Below are 20,848 nucleotides of genomic sequence, written 5' to 3'. Positions count from 1 at the left end.
CTGTACGAAGGTGTGAATGTCCGACCATAGTTGGTAAAAGGCGGGTAAGAAAAGGTTAAAATACCCGACTGTACACAATCAATAGCGGGAGCGGATGTGTTCGGCTACAAGAAGGTGTGAAAGTCCGACCATGGTTTGTAAAAAGCGGGTAAGAAAAGGTGCGAATGTCCGTTAATGTATGATCAAAAGAGAGAGCGGAGGTTTTCGGATACAAGAAGGTTTGAATGTCCCACCATAGTTTGTAAAAAGCGGGTAAGAAAAGGTTCGAATGCCCGACTATACACCATCAAAAGCGGGAGCAGAGGTGTTCCGCTGTAAGACGGTGTGAATGTCCGACCATAGTTGGTAAAAAGCGGGTAAGAAAAGGTTAAAATACCCGACTGTACACAATCAATAGCAGGAGTGGAGTTGTTCGGCTACAAGAAGGTGTGAAAGTCCGACCATGGTTTGTAAAAACCGGGAAGAAAAGGCTCGAAAGCCCGACTATACACCATCAAAAAGAAGGTTTGAATGTCCATCAATAATTGCTTTAAAACAAGAAAGTAAATTTTCGAATATCAAACCGTACATGATCATAAGCGGGAGAGGAGGTGTTCCGCTGTAAGACGGTGTGAATGTCCGACCATAGTTGGTAAAAAGCGGGTAAGAAAAGGTTAAAATACCCGACTGTACACAATCAATAGCGGGAGCGGAGTTGTTCGGCTACTAAAAGGTGTGAAAGTCCGACCCTGGTTTGTAAAAAGCGGGTAAGAAAAGGTTCGAATGCCCAAACATACACCATCAAAAGAGGGAGCGGAGGTGTTCCGCTGTAAGACGGTGTGAATGTCCGATCATAGTTGGTAAAAAGCGGGTAAGAAAAGGTTAAAATACCCGACTGTACACAATCAAAAGAGGGAGCGGAGTTGTTCAGCTAAGAGAAGGTGTGAAAGTCCGACCATCGTTTGTAAAAAGCGGGTAAGAAAAGGTTCGTATGCCCGAATATACACTATCAAAACCGGAAGTGTAGGTGTTCGGCTGCAAGAAGGTGTGAACGTCCGACCAAAGTTTGTAAAAAAGCAGTTAAGAAAAGGTTCCCCCACAGAGCACAGAACCCAGGAAGCCCACCGCAGGGGCAACCACGCATCCACCCAGAAGACTGCAGAGGAAGCCCCCGGAAAGAGCCCCCATAAGCATAGGGCAGAGGCCCTCCGGGAGCCAGGGGCAACAGCCCACCGACGTCGCCAGGCCCCAGCCGCCCAGACATGGGCCGTGCACTGGATCCGGGCCCCAGGAGCCCGAGCGCCCCCAAACCCCCCGGCAGAGGCCCCACCCAATACCCAGGAGGGCCAAGCGCCCCAGACAGCCACACAGTGGGTCAGTGCCTGCCCCAGCACCCCTGGCCAAGTGCCCTGGGAGTCAAGACGTGCCCACAGGTGGGTGAAGTCGCGAGCAGCGGAGAGAGGCCACGCCGCCCCCCCCATCGGGAGAAGCACAGGCAGGCCAGGCGACAGCAAGTCCAAGATCCAGGCCCAATCATTACCACACACACTTTCATGTCCCATACATCTACACGTCCTCCCTCCCTCGACTCCGCTGGGGTGTAGTGCAGCGGGCACACCAGGGGGCCAGCAGCCCCCCAGCCACCACAGACCCCAAACCAGCAGAACAATTAATTAATCCTCCTGGCCCCTCCCGCCCCGAGCAGCAACCAGGAAGCAGGGGTGTGCGAAGAAGACCCCTCCCCTCACCCTTCTGGCTCTTCAATATTTTCTAATAGTGAGCAATTAAAATTGAGGGGCAGCCAAACTTGTAGAACTGGGAGCGTGGCCCTCTGGGCAGCCTACATACCCAAAGAGCCCCGCCCACCAGATGCCACTCAGTGTAACCACCCCCCAAGACCTAATGTGTGTGTGTGAGTGTGTTTGATAAGTAGTAATGTCTAAGGTGTAATTAAAACAGGGGTGGGAACTGCAGAGTGCAACTACTGCAGAGTCCACTACACCCCACCGAACACACACGCCCCCAAAACCCTTCATGTGTGAGTGTGTGCTGTGTACAGGAGCCAGAAGGGAGAGGGGTATGGGGATATACACTGGGGGCAGCCAGGGACTGGCTGCAATAGGCATCCCCGCTACCAGGGAGCCAACACAGGACAGGAGGGCCTGATGTCCACCAGGCCAGGGGCCTGCAGCGACCATATTCTGGGAGCTACTGTACCCCCAGAAGGTACCCATACCGCCCCACCCCACTCAACCCAACCCCACTCCGGAGGACCTCTACAAAAAACAAACAAACAACAACAAAAAACAAACAAACAAACCACCCGGTCACACCAGTCGCAGCAGCCCGGGCCTGAGACCCAACATCACCCAGGCCCCCCCAGGCCCCCCCTCAACAGGTGCGCTCTTGTGAAAAAGCAAACAGCGGCAGCAACAAAAACACAACGGGAACACCGTATTGAGGCTTTGTTCTGACCGCTCATTTGGTATGGCGTTTCTTTCAAGCAATTCTCCCGGTTAGCCCGCACTCGGCTCGCTCCCAGAGCTGTGTTAAAGTCTACTTCGCATTCACTCTCTTTTCTCAGCAGACTAAAAGAAAGTTTCATCTTGGGCTCCCTGAAACTTGCATCCTGCACCGCTGTTTGCTTTTTCACAAGAGCAGAGAAGAGCGCACCGTTCCCAGCGGCACTGCAGTACTGGGTCGATGCTTGGAGTGAACGGAGCAAGCTTCTTTTTCAACTCCTATTCTTAAAAATCCATTCAATATGTAGTCCTCGTATAGAGGACATATTAAACTGATAAGAACAGATACTACACTTGATCTTAGCCAAAAGGCCGAGAAGCGATAACTGTCCACTGTTTCAGGTCCGAGGGCCCTTGCTGGCACAATGCGCACTTGTAGCAGTGTTCTTTTTATGGCCATAGGTGGCCAGAGTGTCACGTTGCACCTCCGCCCACCCGCTGCACTGAGCACTCTTCAGCCCTTTTAAATGGTATAACTTTGCACTCCCGCATGCTCCAGCAAGCACCATTCAAGCAACAACTTTGCACTCCAGCTTCGAACATCGGCACAATCGCAACAAGTAAGGCGACTCTACTCAGAGAAGTCACTCTGCACAGTAACAAGATTTCTTTTGCACAGACAGAAAGGGCTTCACCCGCAAAGGTAAAGCCTGCCAAAAATAGAAACAACTCATTAGTGCTGCTCTCCACAAAAGTCTTTAGTAAAAGGCGAAAGACTTGTATGTTATGAAGAGAAACCAGAGTACGATTATCCGTCACTGCGGGAGCAGGGCATCAGGCTAGTTGCCATAGCCACCTTCCCCATGGTGAGCGTTGCTTGGTTGAAACGCTTGCCCCTGTGCAATCGACAAGGCAGCAACAAAAACACCACGGGAACACCGTATTGAGGCTTTGTTCTGACCTCTCATTCGGTGTCGCGTTTCTTTCAAGCAATTCTCCCGGTTAGCCCACACTCGGCTCGCTCCCAGAGCCGTGTTAAAGTCTACTTCGCATTCACTCTCTTTTCTCAGCAGACTCTTGGGATTTTATCTATAAAATGAATTCCTTCACTCAAACTATGTTAAAACTGCTTTGTCCTTCATATTTACCATGTCTAGAAAGATTTAAACAAAAAAAAAACAACGTTGTACTTTGAAGTAAAAGAAAGAGCAAATCTAAAGTTTCAGGAATCCGAGAATAAGCTTACTTTCATGAGTTCTTCACGATTTCGGATTTTGCTATAAAATGAATTCCTTCACTCAAACTAAATTAAAACTGCTAAACCGCTAATCTGTTACATGTAAGGCAGATGTCAAATTCACCGAAATAGGATCAAAGGGTATTCGGCCAATCGAGCTGTAAAAGCTTTGGTAAAAGAGTATAAGTTGAAGAGTTTGTGAATAAAGGTGTGCGCACACATAGTGTGCTGTACGAAAATAGGCAGGGAGCAATGCCGGCTGGGGTATATGTTCTTGTATGTTGTCTGACTGTTTGATTTGAATGTGTTGTGTAAGTGTCCTGTTGAATGTTACATGTTTGGGCTTTGACACGCTTCACTGTGGTTGTTAACTGTGTGGTGTGTCCTGAAATGTTATATGTTTGGGCTGTGTGACATGCTTAATGCTTGTCAGTAGCTACCCACTTATTCATATATAGCAACTGACAACATAAGAAGTCCGGACATACTTTGATAGTAGTTGTAGAAGTATCCTTATTGATAATAGATAAACTAATTCATAGTGATAGAACAGTAGATGAACAGGTGCCTGCACATGTCTCACGAAAATAAAATGGGTGTATGATTGCTGACGGCAGAGCAATACTGCCAAACTTATGAGTTCTTGTGGCAAACTTGATTCAGTGTCTTGACGTGTATACGCTGTTTCGCTGACTTGATTGTCACAAGAAACAAAGTGTGTTTGATAAGATCCGACCATTTTATTACGGGAGGATCAGTATGTATGGATTCTGATGTGACTGATAAACCCATTCGTATCGTAAGCATAATCTAATACGTGAGACAACGCCCTGGCACACAATCAAAAAAAAAAAGAGAGAGCGGTTTTGTGTCCCCACAGTCCATAATGTAGAAAAGAGAGAAAAAAGCCTTTCTGATTTGGTGTGTGTGCTCACAGTGCAGAGTGTAGAGAAAAGAGAGAAAAGAAAGCCGTTTTGGTGTCACGGGTGTTGTGACTTACACACACACATTTCTGAATTGAGAAAGGAAATTATTTTAGAGGAAGCACTAGAGTTTAGATCCCACATTTGTTGATAGGCATTCATTTATTTCTTCACTTCTGATGAAGTTTCAACAATAAACAACAAACTTTGTAGAATGAGAAAGAACTTCTTCAGCAATAAGCATCTCTCGACATATGACGAAATACAGATTTTGCTATAAAATTAATTCCTTCTATCAGCCTGACTTAAAACTGTTTGTCCTCCTTATTTATCCACTTCAAATCAAGTTTCAACAATTAAAAAAATGTTGTAGTTTGAGAAAAAACAACTTCATCTTAAGCAATCAGTAGGGTAAGAAAGGGAAAGAAAAGGTGCAAATGCCAACCATACATCACTAAAAGGTGGAGCGGAAGTATTCGGCTGCAAGTAGGTGCGAATGCCTGACAATGTATGATCAAAAGAGGGAGCGGAGGTTTTCGGCTGCAAGGTCTGAATGTCCAACCATAATTTGTAAAAACCGGGGAAGAAAAGGCTCGAAAGCCCGACTATACACCATCAAAAGCGGGAGCGGAGGTGTTCGGCTGCAAGTAGGTGTGAATGTTCGACCATAATTTGTAAAAAGCGGGTAAGAAAAGGTTCGAATGCCCTGCTATATATTAACCAAAGCAGGAGGAGAGGTCTTCGGATACGAGTGGGTGAGAATTTACAACCATAATCTATAAAATGTGGTGAAAAAAAAGGTGTGAATACCCCATAGAACACTAAAAGGTAGAGCGGAAGTGTTCGGCTGCAAGAAGGTGTGAATGTCTGACCATAGTTTGTAAAAAGCGGGTAAGAAAAGGTTCGAATGCCCGAACATACACCATCAAAGGAGGGAGCGGAGGTGTTCCGCTGTAAGAAGGTGTGAATGTCCGACCATAGTTGGCAAAAAGCAGGTAAGAAAAGGTTAAAATACCCGATTGTACACAATCAATAGCGGGAGCAGAGTTGTTCCGCTACTAAAAGGTGTGAAAGTCCAACCATGGTTTGTAAAAAGCGGGTAAGAAAAGGTGTGAATGCCCGACAATGTATGATCAAAAGAGGGAGAGGAGGTTTTCGGCTGAAACAAGGTCTGAATGTCCATCCATATTTTGTAAAAATCTGGGAAGAAAAGGCTCAAAAGCCCGACTATACACCATCAACAGCTGGAGCAGAGGTGTTCAGCTGCAAGAAGGTCTGAATGTCCATCAATAAATGCTAGAAAACATGGAAGAGAATTTTCGAATATCAAACCGCACATGATCATAAGCGGGAGAGGAGGTGTTCAAATGCAAGAAGGTGTGAATGTCCACCCATAATTACTGCAAAATGGGTAAGAAAAGGTACGAATGCCCAACCATATATGATCCTAACAGGGAGCGGAGGTGTTTGGCTGCGACAAGGTGTGTATGTACACCCATAATTAATGAAAAGCGGGCAACAAGTAGGTTTGAATATCCATCATCAAAAGCAGGAGTGGATGTGTTCGGCTACAAGAAGGTTTGAATGTCTGACCATAGTTTGTAAAAAGCGGGTAAGAAAAGGTTCGAATGCCCGAACATACACCATCAAAGGAGGGAGCGGAGGTGTTCCGCTGTAAGAAGGTGTGAATGTCCAACCATAATTGGCAAAAAGCAGGTAAGAAAAGGTTAAAATACCCTATTGTACACAATCAATAGCGGGAGCAGAGTTGTTCCGCTACTAAAAGGTGTGAAAGTCCGACCATGAATTGTAAAAAGCGGGTAAGAAAAGGTGCGAATGCCCGACAATGTATGATCAAAAAAGGGAGCGGAGGTTTTCGGCTGAAAGAAGGTCTGAATGTCCATCCATAATTTGTAAAAATCGGGGAAGAAAAGGCTCGAAAGCCCGACTATACACCATCAACAGCTGGAGCGGAGGTGTTCAGCTGCAAGAAGGTCTGAATGTCCATCAATAATTGCTAGAAAACATGGAAGAGAATTTTCGAATATCAAACCGCACATGATCATAAGCGGGAGAGGAGGTGTTAAAATGCAAAAAGGTGTGAATGTCCACCCATAATTACTGCAAAATGGGTAAGAAAAGGTACGAATGCCCAACCATACATCATCAAAAGCAGGAGTGAATGTGTTCGGCTACAAGAAGGTTTTAATGTCCGACCATAGTTTGTAAAAAACGGGTAAGAAAAGGTTCGAATGCCCGAACATACACCATCAAAAGAGGGAGCGGAGGTGTTCCACTGTAAGAAGGTGTGAATGTCTGACCATAGTTGGTAAAAAGCGGGTAAGAAAAGGTGAAAATACCCGACTGTACACAATCAATAGCGAGAGCGGAGTTGTTCGGCTACAAGAAGGTGTGAAAGTCCAACCATGGTTTGTAAAAAGCGGGTAAGAAAAGGTGCGAATGCCCGACAATGTATGATCAAAAGAGGGAGTGGAGGTTTTCGGCTGCAAGAAGGTCTGAATGTCCAACCATAATTTGTAAAAACCGGGGAAGAAAAGGCTCGAAAGCCCGACTATACACCATCAAAAGTGGGAGCGGAGGTGTTCAGCTTCAAGACGGTGTTCAGCTTCAAGACGGTCTGAATGTCCATCAATAATTGCTAGAAAACATGAAAGAAAATTTTCGAATATCAAACTGCACATGATCATAAGCAGGAGAGGAGGTGTTCAGCTGCAAGAAGGTGTGAATGTCTACCCATAATTACTGAAAAATGGGTAAGAAAAGGTGCGAATGCCTAACCATACATCATCAAAAGAGGGAGCGGAGGTGTTCCGCTGTAAGACGGTGTGAATGTCCGACCATAGATGGTAAAAAGCGGGTAAGAAAAGGTTAAATTACCCGACTGTACACAATCAAAAGAGGGAGCGGAGTTGTTCAGCTAAGAGAAGGTGTGAAAGTCCGACCTTGGTTTGTAAAAAGCGGGTAAGAAAAGGTTCGTATGCTCGAATATACACCATCAAAAGCGGAAGCGGAGGTGTTCGGCTGCAAGATATTGTGAATGTCCGACCAAAGTTTGTAAAAAGCAGTTAAGAAAAGGTTTGAATATCTAACCAAACATAAGAATGAGTCTTTTCCGCTGTAGAATGCCCGACTATAGACCATCAAATGCGGGAGCGGAGGTGTTTGGCTCTGAGTAGGTGTGAATGTCCGACCATAATTGCTGAAGAATGTGTTAGAAAAGGTAAGAATGCTGGACCATACATCATCAAAAGCGGTAGAGGTGGTGTTCGGCTGCAAAAAGGTGTGACTGTTCGACTAAAGTTTGTAAAAAGTGGGTAAGACAAGGTGCGAATGCCTGACAATGTATGATCAAAAGCGGGAGCGGAGGTGTTCAGCTGCAAGAAGGTCTACATGTCCATCAATAATTGCTAGAAAACATGAAAGAAACTTTTCGAAAATCAAACCGCACATGATCATAAGTAGGATAGGAGGTGTTCAGCTGCAAGGTGTGAATGTCCACCCATAATTCCTGAAAAATGGGCAAAAAAAAGGTGTGAATGCCCAACCATACATCGTCAAAAGCAGGAGTGGAAGTGTTCGGCTACAAGAAGGTGTGAACGTCCAACCAAAATATGTAAAAAGAAGTTAAGAAAAGGTTCGAATATCCAACCAAACATAATCAAAAGCGGGAGCAGAGCTGTTCGACTGCAAGTAGGTGTGAATGTCAGATCATAATTTGCAAAAAGCTGATGAGAAAGGGTGAGAATGCCCGACTATACATCATCAAATGCGGTAGCGGAGTTGTTCGGCTGTGAGTAGGTGTGAATCTCCGACCATAATTGCTGAAAAATGTGTTAGAAAAGGTAAAAATGCCGGTCCATACATCATCAAAAGCGAGAGAGGTTGTGTTCGGCTGCAAGTAGGTGTGAATGTCCAGCCATAATTACTCACAAACGGGTAAGAAAAGGTAGTATTGCCAGACAATATATGATCAAAACAGGGAGCGGAGGTGGTTCAGCTGCAAGAAGGTTTGAATGTTCAAATATATTAACAAAAGCGGGAGGAGAGGTCTTCGGATGAAAGTGGTTGAAAATTTCCAACCATAATGTATAAAATGCGGTGAAAAAAAAGGTGTGATAGAACACTAAAAGGTGGAGCGGAAGTGTTCGGCTGCAAGAAGGTGTGAATGTCCGACTATATTTGGTGAAAAGCAGGTGAAGCAAGGTCTGAATGCCCAACCTTACATCATCAAAAGCAAGATCAGAGTTGTTAGGCTGCAAGAAGGCCATAGTTTGCCAAAAACGGGTAAGGTGCGAATGTCCGACTAAATATCAACAAAATTTGGGGCGGAGGTTTTCGGATGCAAGTGGTTGTGAATATCCCACCATACAAGTATGGTGGAGAGGAAGCTGTGAATAGCCGACCATAGTTTGGAAAAAGCGTGTAAGAAAAGGTTTGAATGCCCGAACATACACCATCAAAAGAGGGAGCGGAGGTGTTCCGCTGTACGAAGGTGTGAATGTCCGACCATACTTGGTAAAAAGCGGGTAAGAAAAGGTTAAAATACCCGACTGTACACAATCAATAGCGGGAGCGGATGTGTTCGGCTACAAGAAGGTGTGACAGTCCGACCATGGTTTGTAAAAAGCGGGTAAGAAAAGGTGCGAATGTCTGACAATGTATGATCAAAAGAGAGAGCGGAGGTTTTCGGATACACAAAGGTTTGAATGTCCTACCATAGTTTGTAAAAAGCGGGTAAGAAAAGGTTCGAATGCCCGACTATACACCATAAAAAGCGGGAGCGGAGGTGTTCCGCTGTAAGACGGTGTGAATGTCCGACCATAGTTGGTAAAAAGCGGGTAAGAAAAGGTTAAAATACCCGACTGTACACAATCAATAGCGGGAGCGGAGTTGTTCGGCTACAAGAAGGTGTGAAAGTCCAACCATGGTTTGTAAAAAGCAGTTAAGAAAAGGTTCGAATATCCAACCAAACATAATCAAAAGCGGGAGCAGAGCTGTTCGACTGCAAGTAGGTGTGAATGTCCAGCCATAATTACTCACAAACGGGGGAAGAAAAGGTAGTATTGCCAGACCATACATGATCAAAACAGGGAGCGGAGGTTTCCTTCAAGGTGTTAATGTCTGACTATAGTTTGTAAAAAGCGGGTAAGACAAGGTGCGAATGCCCAACAATGTATGATCAAAAGAGAGAGCGGAGGTGTTCGGCTGCAAGGTCTGAATGTCCAACCATAATTTGTAAAAACCGGGTAAGAAAAGGCTCGAAAGCCCGACTATACATCATCAAAAGCGGGAGTGGAGGTGTTCAGCTGCAAGAAGGTGTGAATGTTCGACTAAAGTTTGTAAAAAGCTGGTAAGACAAGGAGCGATGTCCCGACATTGTATGATCAAAAGCGGGAGCGGAGGTGTCCAGCTGTGAGTAGGTGTGAATGTCCGACCATAATTGCTGAAAAATGTGTTAGAAAAGGTAAGAAAAGCGGGAGAGGTGGTGTTCGGCTACAAGAAGGTGTGAAAGTCCGACAATGGTTTGTAAAAAGCGGGTAAAAAAAGGTTCAAATGCCCGAATATACATCATCAAAAGCGGAAGCGGAGGTGTTCGGATGCAAGAAGGTGTGAACGTCCGACTAAAGTTTGTAAAAAGCAGTGAAAAGCGAGAAAAAGCATTTCGTGAGTTCTGCATGATTTGGGATTTTGCTTATAAAATGCATTACTTCACTCAAACTATGTTAAAACTGATTTGTCCTTCATATTTACCATGTCTAGAAATATTTAAACAAAAAAACAACGTTGTACTTTGCAGTAAAAGAAAGAGCAAATCTAAAGTTTCAGGAATCCGAGTATAAGCCTGCTTTCATGAGTTCTGCACGATTTCGGATTTTGCTATAAAATGAATTGCTTTGCTCAAACCAAGTTAAAACTGCTTTGTCCTTCCATATTCATCAATGTCTAGATCGACTTCAACAAAGAAAAACATTGGACTTTGCAGTAGAAGAAGTTGAAATCCATCTACACATTGATTAATATGAAGGACAAAGCAGTTCCCACTTGCCCATAAGAAAATAAGCTTATTCTCGGATTCCTGATCCTTCAGTGTTGCTCTTTCTTCTAATGCAAAATACAATGTTGTTCTTTGTTGAAGTCGATCTAGACATTGATAAATATGAAGGAAAAAGCAGTTTTAACTTGGTTTGAGTGAATTAATTCATTTTATATATAAAATCCGAAATCGTGCAGAACTCATTAAAATAAGCTTATTCTCGGATTCCTAAAACTTTTGATTGGCTCTTTCTTTTACTGCAAAGTACAACGTTGTTTTTTTTGTTTAAATATATCGAGACATTGATAAATATGAAGGTAAAAGCCGTTTTAACATAGTTTGAGTGAAGGAATTGATTTTATAGATAAAATCCCAAATCATGCAGAACTCCTCAAAAGGGGCGTATGGCTTAATCACAAGTGTGGTTCTTTCTCATTCAGGGTAGTATGAGGAAGTTTATGCTTGAAATATATGTAGAAATGGGTACATATGAAGGACAAAGCAGTGTTAACTTAGTTTGAGTGAAGGAATTCATTTTATACATAAAATCCCAAATCATGCAGAACGTATGAAAAGAAGCTTATTCTCGGATTCCTGATCCTTCAGTTTTGCTCTTTCTTCTACTGCAAAATACAATGTTGTTCTTTGTTGAAGTCGATCTAGACATTGATAAATATGAAGGAAAAAGCAGTTTTAACTTGGTTTGAGTGAATGAATTCATTTTATACATAAAATCCGAAACGTGCAGAACTCATGAAAATAAGCTTATTCTCGGATTCCTAAAACTTTTGATTTGCACTTTCTTTTACTGCAAAGTACAACGTTGTTTTTTGTTGAAATCTATCTAGACATTGATTACATTCACACCTACTTGCAGTCGAACACCTTCTCATCCACTTATGATCATGTGCGGTTGGGCTTTCGCACCTTTTCTTACCCATTTTTCAGTAATTATGGGTGGACATTCAGACCTTCTTGCAGCCGAAAACCTCCGCTCCTCTTTTGATCATACATTGTCGGGCATTCACACCTTGTCTTACCCGCTTTTTACAAACTTTAGTTGGACATTCAAACCTTCTTGCAGCTGAACCACCTCCGCTCCCTGTTTTGATCATATATGGTCTGGCAATAGTACCTTTTCTTACCCGTTTGTGAGTAATTATGGCTGGACATTCACACCTTCTTGCAGCCAAACACAACCTCTCCCGCTTTTGATGATATATGGTCCGGCCTTCTTACCTTTTCTAACACATTTTTCAGCAATTATGGTCGGACATTCACACCTACTCACAGACGAACACCTCCGCTCCCACATTTGATAGTGTATAGTTGGGCATTCTCACCCTTTCTCATCAGCTTTTTGCAAATTATGATCTGATATTCACACTTACTTGAAGTCGAACAGCTCTGCTCCCACTTTTGATTATGTTTGGTTGGATATTCGAACATTTTCTTAATGCTTTTTACAAACTTTGGTCGGACGTTCACACCGTCTTGCAGCCGAACACCTCCGCTTCCGCTTTTGATGGTGTATAGTCGGGCATTCAAGCCTTTTCTTACCCACCTATTACTTACTATGGTTGGACATTAAAACCTTCTTGTAGCCGAACAAATCCGCTCCTGCTTTTGATGATGTATGATTTGGCATTCGCACCTTTTCTTACCCATTTTTCAGTAATTATTGGTCGGACATTCAGACCTTCTTGCACCTGAACACCTCTGCTCCCGCTTTTGATGGTGTATAGTCGGGCTTTGGAGCCTTTTCTTCCCCGATTTTTACAAATTATGGTTGGACATTCAGACCTTGAGGCCGAAAACCTCCGCTCCCTCTTTTGATCATACATTGTCGGGCATTCGCCCCTTGTCTTACACGGTTTTTACAAACTTTAGTCAGACATTCACACCTTGCAGCTGAACCACCTCCATTCCCTGTTTTGATCATGTGTGGTCTGGAAATACTACCTTTTCTTCCCCCGTTTGTGAGTAATTATGGCTGGACATTCACACCTACTTGCAGCCGAAAAACCACCTCTCCCGCTTTTGATGATGTATTGTCCGGCATTCTAGTCTTTTCTATCACATTTTTCAGCAATTATGATCTGACATTCACACCTACTTGCAGTCGAACAGCTCTGCTCCCGCTTTTGATTATGTTCGGTTGGATATTCAAACCTTTTCTTAACTGCTTTTTACAAACTTTGGTCGGACGTTCACACCTTCTTGCAGCCGAACACCCCCGCTTCCGCTTTTGATGGTATATATTCGGGTATTCGAACCTTCTCTTACCCGCTTTTTACAAACCATGGTTGGACTTTCATATCTTCTTGTATCTGAACAACTCCACTCCTGCTTTTGATGATTTATGGTTGGACATTCGCATCTTTTCCTACCCATTTTTCAGTAATTATAGGTGGATATTCACATCTTCTTGCAGCTGAACACCTCCTCTCCCGCTAATGATCATGTAAGGTTTGATATTCGAAAATTTTCTTTCATGTTTTAAAGCAATTATTAATGGACATTCACACCTACTTGCAGCCGAACACCACCTCTCCCGCTTTTGTTGATGTATGGACCGGCATTCTTACCTTTTCTAACACATTTTTCAGCAATTATGGTTGGAGAATCACACCTACTCACAGCCGAACAACTCCGCTACCGCATTTGATGGTGTATAGTCGGGATTTCTCACCCTTTCTCATCAGCTTTTTGCAAATTATTCTCTGACATTCACACCTACTTGCAGTCGAACAGCTCTGCTCCCGCTTTTGATTATGTTTGGTTAGATATTCGAACCTTTTCTTAACTGCTTTTTTACAAACTTTGGTCGGACGTTCACACCTTCTTGCAGCCGAACACCTACACTTCCGGTTTTGATAGTGTATATTCGGGCATACGAACCTTTTCTTACCCGCTTTTTACAAACCATGGTCGGACTTTCACACCTTCTCTTAGCTGAACAACTCCGCTCCCTGTTTTGATTGTGTACAGTCGGGTATTTTAACCTTTTCTTACCCGCTTTTTACCAACTATGATCGGAAATTCACACCGTCTTACAGCGGAACACCTCCGCTCCCTCTTTTGATGGTGTATGTTCGGGCATTCGAACCTTTTCTTACCCGCTTTTTACAAACCAGGGTCGGACTTTCACACCTTTTAGTAGCCGAACAACTCCGCTCCCGCTATTGATTGTGTACAGTCGGGTATTTTAACCTTTTCTTACCCGCTTTTTACCAACTATGGTCGGACATTCACACCGTCTTACAGCGGAACACCTCCTCTCCCGCTTATGATCATGTACGGTTTGATATTCGAAAATTTACTTTCTTGTTTTAAAGCAATTATTGATGGACATTCAAACCTTCTTTTTGATGGTGTATAGTCGGGCTTTCGAGCCTTTTCTTCCCGGTTTTTACAAACCATGGTCGGACTTTCACACCTTCTTGTAGCCGAACAACTCCGCTCCTGCTATTGATTGTGTACAGTCGGGTATTTTAACCTTTTCTTACCCGCTTTTTACCAACTATGGTCGGACATTCACACCGTCTTACAGCGGAACACCTCTGCTCCCGCTTTTGATGGTGTATAGTCGGGCATTCGAACCTTTTCTTACCCGCTTTTTACAAACTATGGTGGGACATTCAAACCTTCTTGTATCCGAAAACCTCCGCTCTCTCTTTTGATCATACATTGTCGGACATTCGCACCTTTTCTTACCCGCTTTTTACAAACCATGGTCGGACTTTCACACCTTCTTGTAGCCGAACACATCCGCTCCCGCTATTGATTGTGTACAGTCGGGTATTTTAACCATTTCTTACCCGCTTTTTACCAACTATGGTCGGACATTCACACCTTCGTACAGCGGAACACCTCCGCTCCCTCTTTTGATGGTGTATGTTCGGGTATTCAAACCTTTTCTTACCCGCTTTTTCCAAACTATGGTCGGCTATTCACAGCTTCCTCTCCACCATACTTGTATGGTTGGATATTCACACCCACTTGCATCCGAAGACCTCTGCCCCAAATTTTGTTGATATTTAGTCGGACATTCGCACCTTACCCGCTTTTGGCAAACTATGGCCTTCTTGCAGCCAAACACCTCTGATCTCGCATTTGATGATGTAAGGTTTGGCATTCAGACCTTGCTTCACCTGCTTTTCACCAAATATAGTCGGACATTCACACCTTCTTGCAGCCGAACACTTCCGCTCCACCTTTTAGTGTTCTATCACACCTTTTTTTCACCGCATTTTATACATTATGGTCGGAAATTTTCAACCACTCTCATCCGAAGACCTCTCCTCCCGCTTTCTTTAATATATTTGAACTTTAGTCGGACATTCAAACCTTCTTGCAGCTGAACCACCTCCGCTCCCTGTTTTGATCATATATGGTCTGGCAATACTACCTTTTCTTACCCGTTTGTGAGTAATTATGGCTGGACATTCACACCTACTTGCAGCCGAACACAACCCCTCTCGCTTTTGATGATGTATGGACCGGCATTTTTACCTTTTCTAACACATTTTTCAGCAATTATGGTCGGAGATTCACACCTACTCACAGCCGAACAACTCCGCTACCGCATTTGATGATGTATAGTCGGGCATTCTCACCCTTTCTCATCAGCTTTTTGCAAATTATGATCTGACATTCACACCTACTTGCAGTCGAAAAGCTCTGCTCCCGCTTTTGATTATGTTTGGTTGGATATTCGAACCTTTTCTTAACTGCTTTTTACATATTTTTGTTGGACGTTCACACCTTCTTGTAGCCGAACACTTCCACTCCTGCTTTTGATGATGTATGGTTGGGCATTCACACCTTCTTACAGCTGAACACCTCCTCTCCCACTTATGATCATGTGTGGTTTGATTTTCGAAAATTTTCTTTCATGTTTTCTAGCAATTATTGATGGACATTTAGACCTTCTTGCAGCTGAACACCACCTCTCCCGATTTTGATGATGTATGGACCGGCATTTTTACCTTTTCTAACACATTTTTCAGCAATTATGGTTGGAGATTCACACCTACTCACAGCCAAACAACTCCGCTACCGCATTTGATGGTGTATAGTCGGGCATTCTCACCCTTTCTCATCAGCTTTTTGCAAATTATGATCTGACATTGGTAAATGGTAAATGGACTTGTACTTGTATAGCGCTTTTCTAGTCTAGCTGACCACTCAAAGCGCTTCACTACATGCCGCATTCACCCCACTCACACACATTCATACAGCACGTCTTAGGATATAACTACGTGCTTTCTAAGCATTCACACACATTCATACCCCCAATGATACACTGGGGGAGCAACGTGGGGTTCAGTGTCTTGCCCAAGGACGCTTCGACATGTATCCTGGGGAAGCCAGAGTCGAACCACCGACCTTCCGATTGGTGGGTGACTGCTCTTCCTCCTACTTCCAGTCGAACAGCTCTGCTCCCGCTTTTGATTATGTTTGGTTAGATATTCGAACCTTTTCTTAACTGCTTTTTACAAACTTTGGTCGGACGTTCACAATATCTTGCAGCTGAACACCTCCGCTTCCGCTTTTGATGGTGTATATTCGGGCATACGAACCTTTTCTTACCCGCTTTTTACAAACCAAGGTCGGACTTTCACACGTTCTCTTAGCTGAACAACTCCGCTCCCTCTTTTGATTGTGTACAGTCGGGTAATTTAACCTTTTCTTACCCGCTTTTTACCATCTATGGTCGGACATTCACACCGTCTTACAGCGGAACACCTCCGCTCCCTCTTTTGATGATGTATGGTTAGGCATTCGCACCTTTTCTTACCCATTTTTCAGTAATTATGGGTAGACATTCACACCTTCTTGCAGCTGAACACCTCCTCTCCCGCTTATGATCATGTGCAGTTTGATATTCGAACATTTTCTTTCATGTTTTCTAGCAATTATTGATGGACATTCAGACCGTCTTGCAGCTGAACACCTACGCTCCCACTTTTGATGGTGTATAGTCGGGCTTTCAAGCCTTTTCTTCCCCGGTTTTTACAAATTATGGTTGGACATTCAGACCTTCTTGCAGCCGAAAACCTCCACTCCCTCTTTTGATCATACATTGTCGGGCATTCGCACCTTTTCTTACCCGCTTTTTACAAACCATGGTCGGACTTTCACACCTTTTAGTAGCCGAACAACTCCGCTCCCGCTATTGATTGTGTACAGTCGGGTATTTTAACCTTTTCTTACCCGCTTTTTACCAACTATGGTCGGACATTCACACCTTCTTACAGCAGAACACCTCCGCTCCCTGTTTTGATTATGTATGTGTCTCTCTCACCCGCCTTTTACTATGGTCGGCCATTCACAGCTTCCTCTCCACCATACTTGTATGGTGGGATATTCACACCCACCTGCATCCGAAGACCTCCGCCCCCACTTTTGTTGATATTTAGTCGGTCATTCGCACCTTACCCGCTTTTGGCAAACTATGGCCTTCTTGCAGCCAAACACCTCTGATCTCGCTTTTGATGATGTAAGGTTGGGCATTCAGACCTTGCTTCACCTGCTTTTCACCAAATATAGTCGGACATTCACACCCACTTGCATCCGAAGACCTCCGCCCCAAATTTTGTTGATATTTAGTCGGACATTCGCACCTTACCCGCTTTTGGCAAACTATGGCCTTCTTGCAGCCAAACACCTCTGATCTCGCTTTTGATGATGTAAGGTTGGGCATTCAGACCTTGCTTCACCTGCTTTTCACCAAATATAGTCGGACATTCACACCTTCTTGCAGCCGAACACTTCCGCTCCACCTTTTAGTGTTCTATCACACCTTTTTTTCACCGCATTTTATACATTATGGTTGGAAATTTTCAACCACTCTCATCCGAAGACCTCTCCTCCCGCTTTTGTTAATATATTTGAACTTTAGTCGGACATTCAAACCTTCTTGCAGCTGAACCACCTCCGCTCCCTGTTTTGATCATATATGGTCTGGCAATACTACCTTTTCTTACCCGTTTGTGAGTAATTATGGCTGGACATTCACACCTACTTGCAGCCGAACACAACCTCTCTCGCTTTTGATGATGTATGGACCGGCATTCTTACCTTTTCTAACACATTTTTCAGCAATTATGGTCGGAGATTCACACCTACTCACAGCCGAACAACTCCGCTCCCGCATTTGATGGTGTATAGTCGGGCATTCTCACCCTTTCTCATCAGCTTTTTGCAAATTATGATCTGACATTCACACCTACTTGCAGTCGAACAGCTCTGCTCCCGATTTTGATTATGTATGGTTGGATATTCGAACCTTTTCTTAACTGCTTTTTACAAACTTTGGTTGGACGTTCACACCTTCTTGTAGCCGAACACATGCACTCCTGCTTTTGATGATGTATGGTTGGGCATTCGCACCTTGTTTTTTACCCATTTTTCAGGTATTATGGGTGGACATTCACACCTTCTTGCAGCTGAACACCTCCTCTCCCACTTATGATCATGTGTGGTTTGATTTTCGAAAATTTTCTTTCATGTTTTCTAGCAATTATTGATGGACATTTAGACCTTCTTGCAGCTGAACAGGCTTTGTGCACATGTCTCATGAAAATAAAATGGGTGTATGATTGCTGACGGCAGAGCAATACTGCCAAACTTATGAGTTCTTGTGGCAAACTTGATTCAGTGTCTTGACGTGTATACGCTGTTTCGCTGACTTGTCACAAGAAACAAAGTGTGTTTGATAAGATCCGACCATTTTATTACGGGAGGATCAGTATGTATGGATTCTGATGTGACTGATAAACCCATTCGTATCGTAAGCATAATCTAATACGTGAGACAACGCCCTGGCACACAATCAAAAAAAAAAAGAGAGAGCGGTTTTGTGTCCCCACAGTCCATAATGTAGAAAAGAGAGAAAAAAGCCTTTCTGATTTGGTGTGTGTGCTCACAGTGCAGAGTGTAGAGAAAAGAGAGAAAAGAAAGCCGTTTTGGTGTCACGGGTGTTGTGACTTACACACACACATTTCTGAATTGAGAAAGGAAATTATTTTAGAGGAAGCACTAGAGTTTAGATCCCACATTTGTTGATAGGCATTCATTTATTTCTTCACTTCTGATGAAGTTTCAACAATAAACAACAAACTTTGTATTATGAGAAAGAACCAGACTCATTCTTCAGGAATCCGAAAATAAGCTCTATTTTACGAGTTATGCACGAATTCGGATTCTCCTATAAAACGAATTCCTTAACTCTAACCAAGTTAAGACTGCTTTGTCCTTCATATTTATTCATGTCTAATCAAGTTTCAACGATAAACAACGTTGTACTTTGTAGAATGAGAAAGAACTTCTTCAGCAATAAGCATCTCTCGACATATGACGAAATACAGATTTTGCTATAAAATTAATTCCTTCTATCAGCCTGACTTAAAACTGTTTGTCCTCCTTATTTATCCACTTCAAATCAAGTTTCAACAATTAAAAAAATTTTGTAGTTTGAGAAAAAACAACTTCATCTTAAGCAATCAGTAGGGTAAGAAAGGGTAAGAAAAGGTGTAAATGCCAACCATACATCACTAAAAGGTGGAGCGGAAGTATTCGGCTGCAAGTAGGTGCGAATGCCTGACAATGTATGATTAAAAGAGGGAGCGGAGGTTTTCGGCTGCAAGGTCTGAATGTCCAACCATAATTTGTAAAAACCGGGGAAGAAAAGGCTCGAAAGCCCGACTATACACCATCAAAAGTGGGAGCGGAGGTGTTCGGCTGCAAGTAGGTGTGAATGTTCGACCATAATTTGTAAAAAGCGGGTAAGAAAAGGTTCGAATGCCCGACTATATATTAACCAAAGCAGGAGTAGAGGTCTTCGGATACGAGTGGGTGAGAATTTACAACCATAATCTATAAAATGCGGTGAAAAAAAAGGTGTGAATACCCCATAGAACACTAAAAGGTAGAGCGGAAGTGTTCGGCTGCAAGAAGGTGTGAATGTCTGACCATAGTTTGTAAAAAGCGGGTAAGAAAAGGTTCGAATGCCCGAACATACACCATCAAAGGAGGGAGCGGAGGTGTTCCGCTGTAAGAAGGTGTGAATGTCCGACCATAGTTGGCAAAAAGCAGGTAAGAAAAGGTTAAAATACCCGATTGTACACAATCAATAGCGGGAGCAGAGTTGTTCCACTACTAAAAGGTGTGAAAGTCCGACCATGGTTTGTAAAAAGCGGGTAAGAAAAGGTGTGAATGCCCGACAATGTATGATCAAAAGAGGGAGAGGGGGTTTTCGGCTTAAACAAGGTCTGAATGTCCATCCATATTTTGTTAAAATCTGGGAAGAAAAGGCTCGAAAGCCCGACTATACACCATCAACAGCTGGAGCGGAGGTGTTCAGCTGCAAGAAGGTCTGAATGTCCATCAATAATTGCTAGAAAACATGGAAGAGAATTTTGAAATATCAAACCGCACATGATCATAAGCGGGAGAGGAAGTGTTCAAATGCAAGAAGGTGTGAATGTCCACCCATAGTTACTGCAAAATGGGTAAGAAAAGGTACGAATGCCCAACCATACATGATCCTAACAGGGAGCGGAGGTGTTTGGCTGCGACAAGGTGTGTATGTACACCCATAATTAATGAAAAGCGGGCAACAAGTAGGTTTGAATACCCATCATCAAAAGCAGGAGTGGATGTGTTCGGCTACAAGAAGGTTTGAATGTCTGACCATAGTTTGTAAAAAGCGGGTAGGAAAAGGTTCGAATGCCCGAACATACACCATCAAAGGAGGGAGCGGAGGTGTTCCGCTGTAAGAAGGTGTGAATGTCCAACCATAATTGGCAAAAAGCAGGTAAGAAAAGGTTAAAATACCCTATTGTACACAATCAATAGCGGGAGCAGAGTTGTTCCGCTACTAAAAGGTGTGAAAGTCCGACCATGAATTGTAAAAAGCGGGTAAGAAAAGGTGCGAATGCCCGACAATGTATGATCAAAAAAGGGAGCGGAGGTTTTCGGCTGAAAGAAGGTCTGAATGTCCATCCATAATTTGTAAAAATCGGGGAAGAAAAGGCTCGAAAGCCCGACTATACACCATCAAAAGTGGGAGCGGAGGTGTTCAGCTTCAAGACGGTGTTCAGCTTCAAGACGGTCTGAATGTCCATCAATAATTGCTAGAAAACATGAAAGAAAATTTTCGAATATCAAACTGCACATGATCATA

The 20,848-nt window shown here is 43.5% G+C and overlaps 2 non-coding genes across 2 annotated transcripts; both read right to left on the bottom strand.

The window, feature by feature from the left end:
- Window positions 1-2,641: 2,641 nt before the first annotated feature.
- LOC140280482 (U2 spliceosomal RNA) lies at window positions 2,642-2,825 on the bottom strand. Its single transcript, XR_011909445.1, has one exon. It is a non-coding gene; the product is annotated as a U2 spliceosomal RNA (small nuclear RNA).
- A 308-nt stretch (window positions 2,826-3,133) lies between these two features.
- On the bottom strand, window positions 3,134-3,247 carry LOC140280745 (U5 spliceosomal RNA). Its single transcript, XR_011909674.1, has one exon. It is a non-coding gene; the product is annotated as a U5 spliceosomal RNA (small nuclear RNA).
- Between the last annotated feature and the right edge of the window lie 17,601 nt (window positions 3,248-20,848).

This window comes from Leuresthes tenuis, unplaced genomic scaffold, assembly GCF_036924035.1.
Source record: "Leuresthes tenuis unplaced genomic scaffold, fLeuTen1.0.hap1 SCAF_21, whole genome shotgun sequence".
In the NCBI taxonomy this organism is placed as follows: Eukaryota; Metazoa; Chordata; class Actinopteri; order Atheriniformes; family Atherinopsidae; genus Leuresthes; species Leuresthes tenuis.
This window is presented reverse-complemented; position numbering and strand designations above follow the sequence as displayed.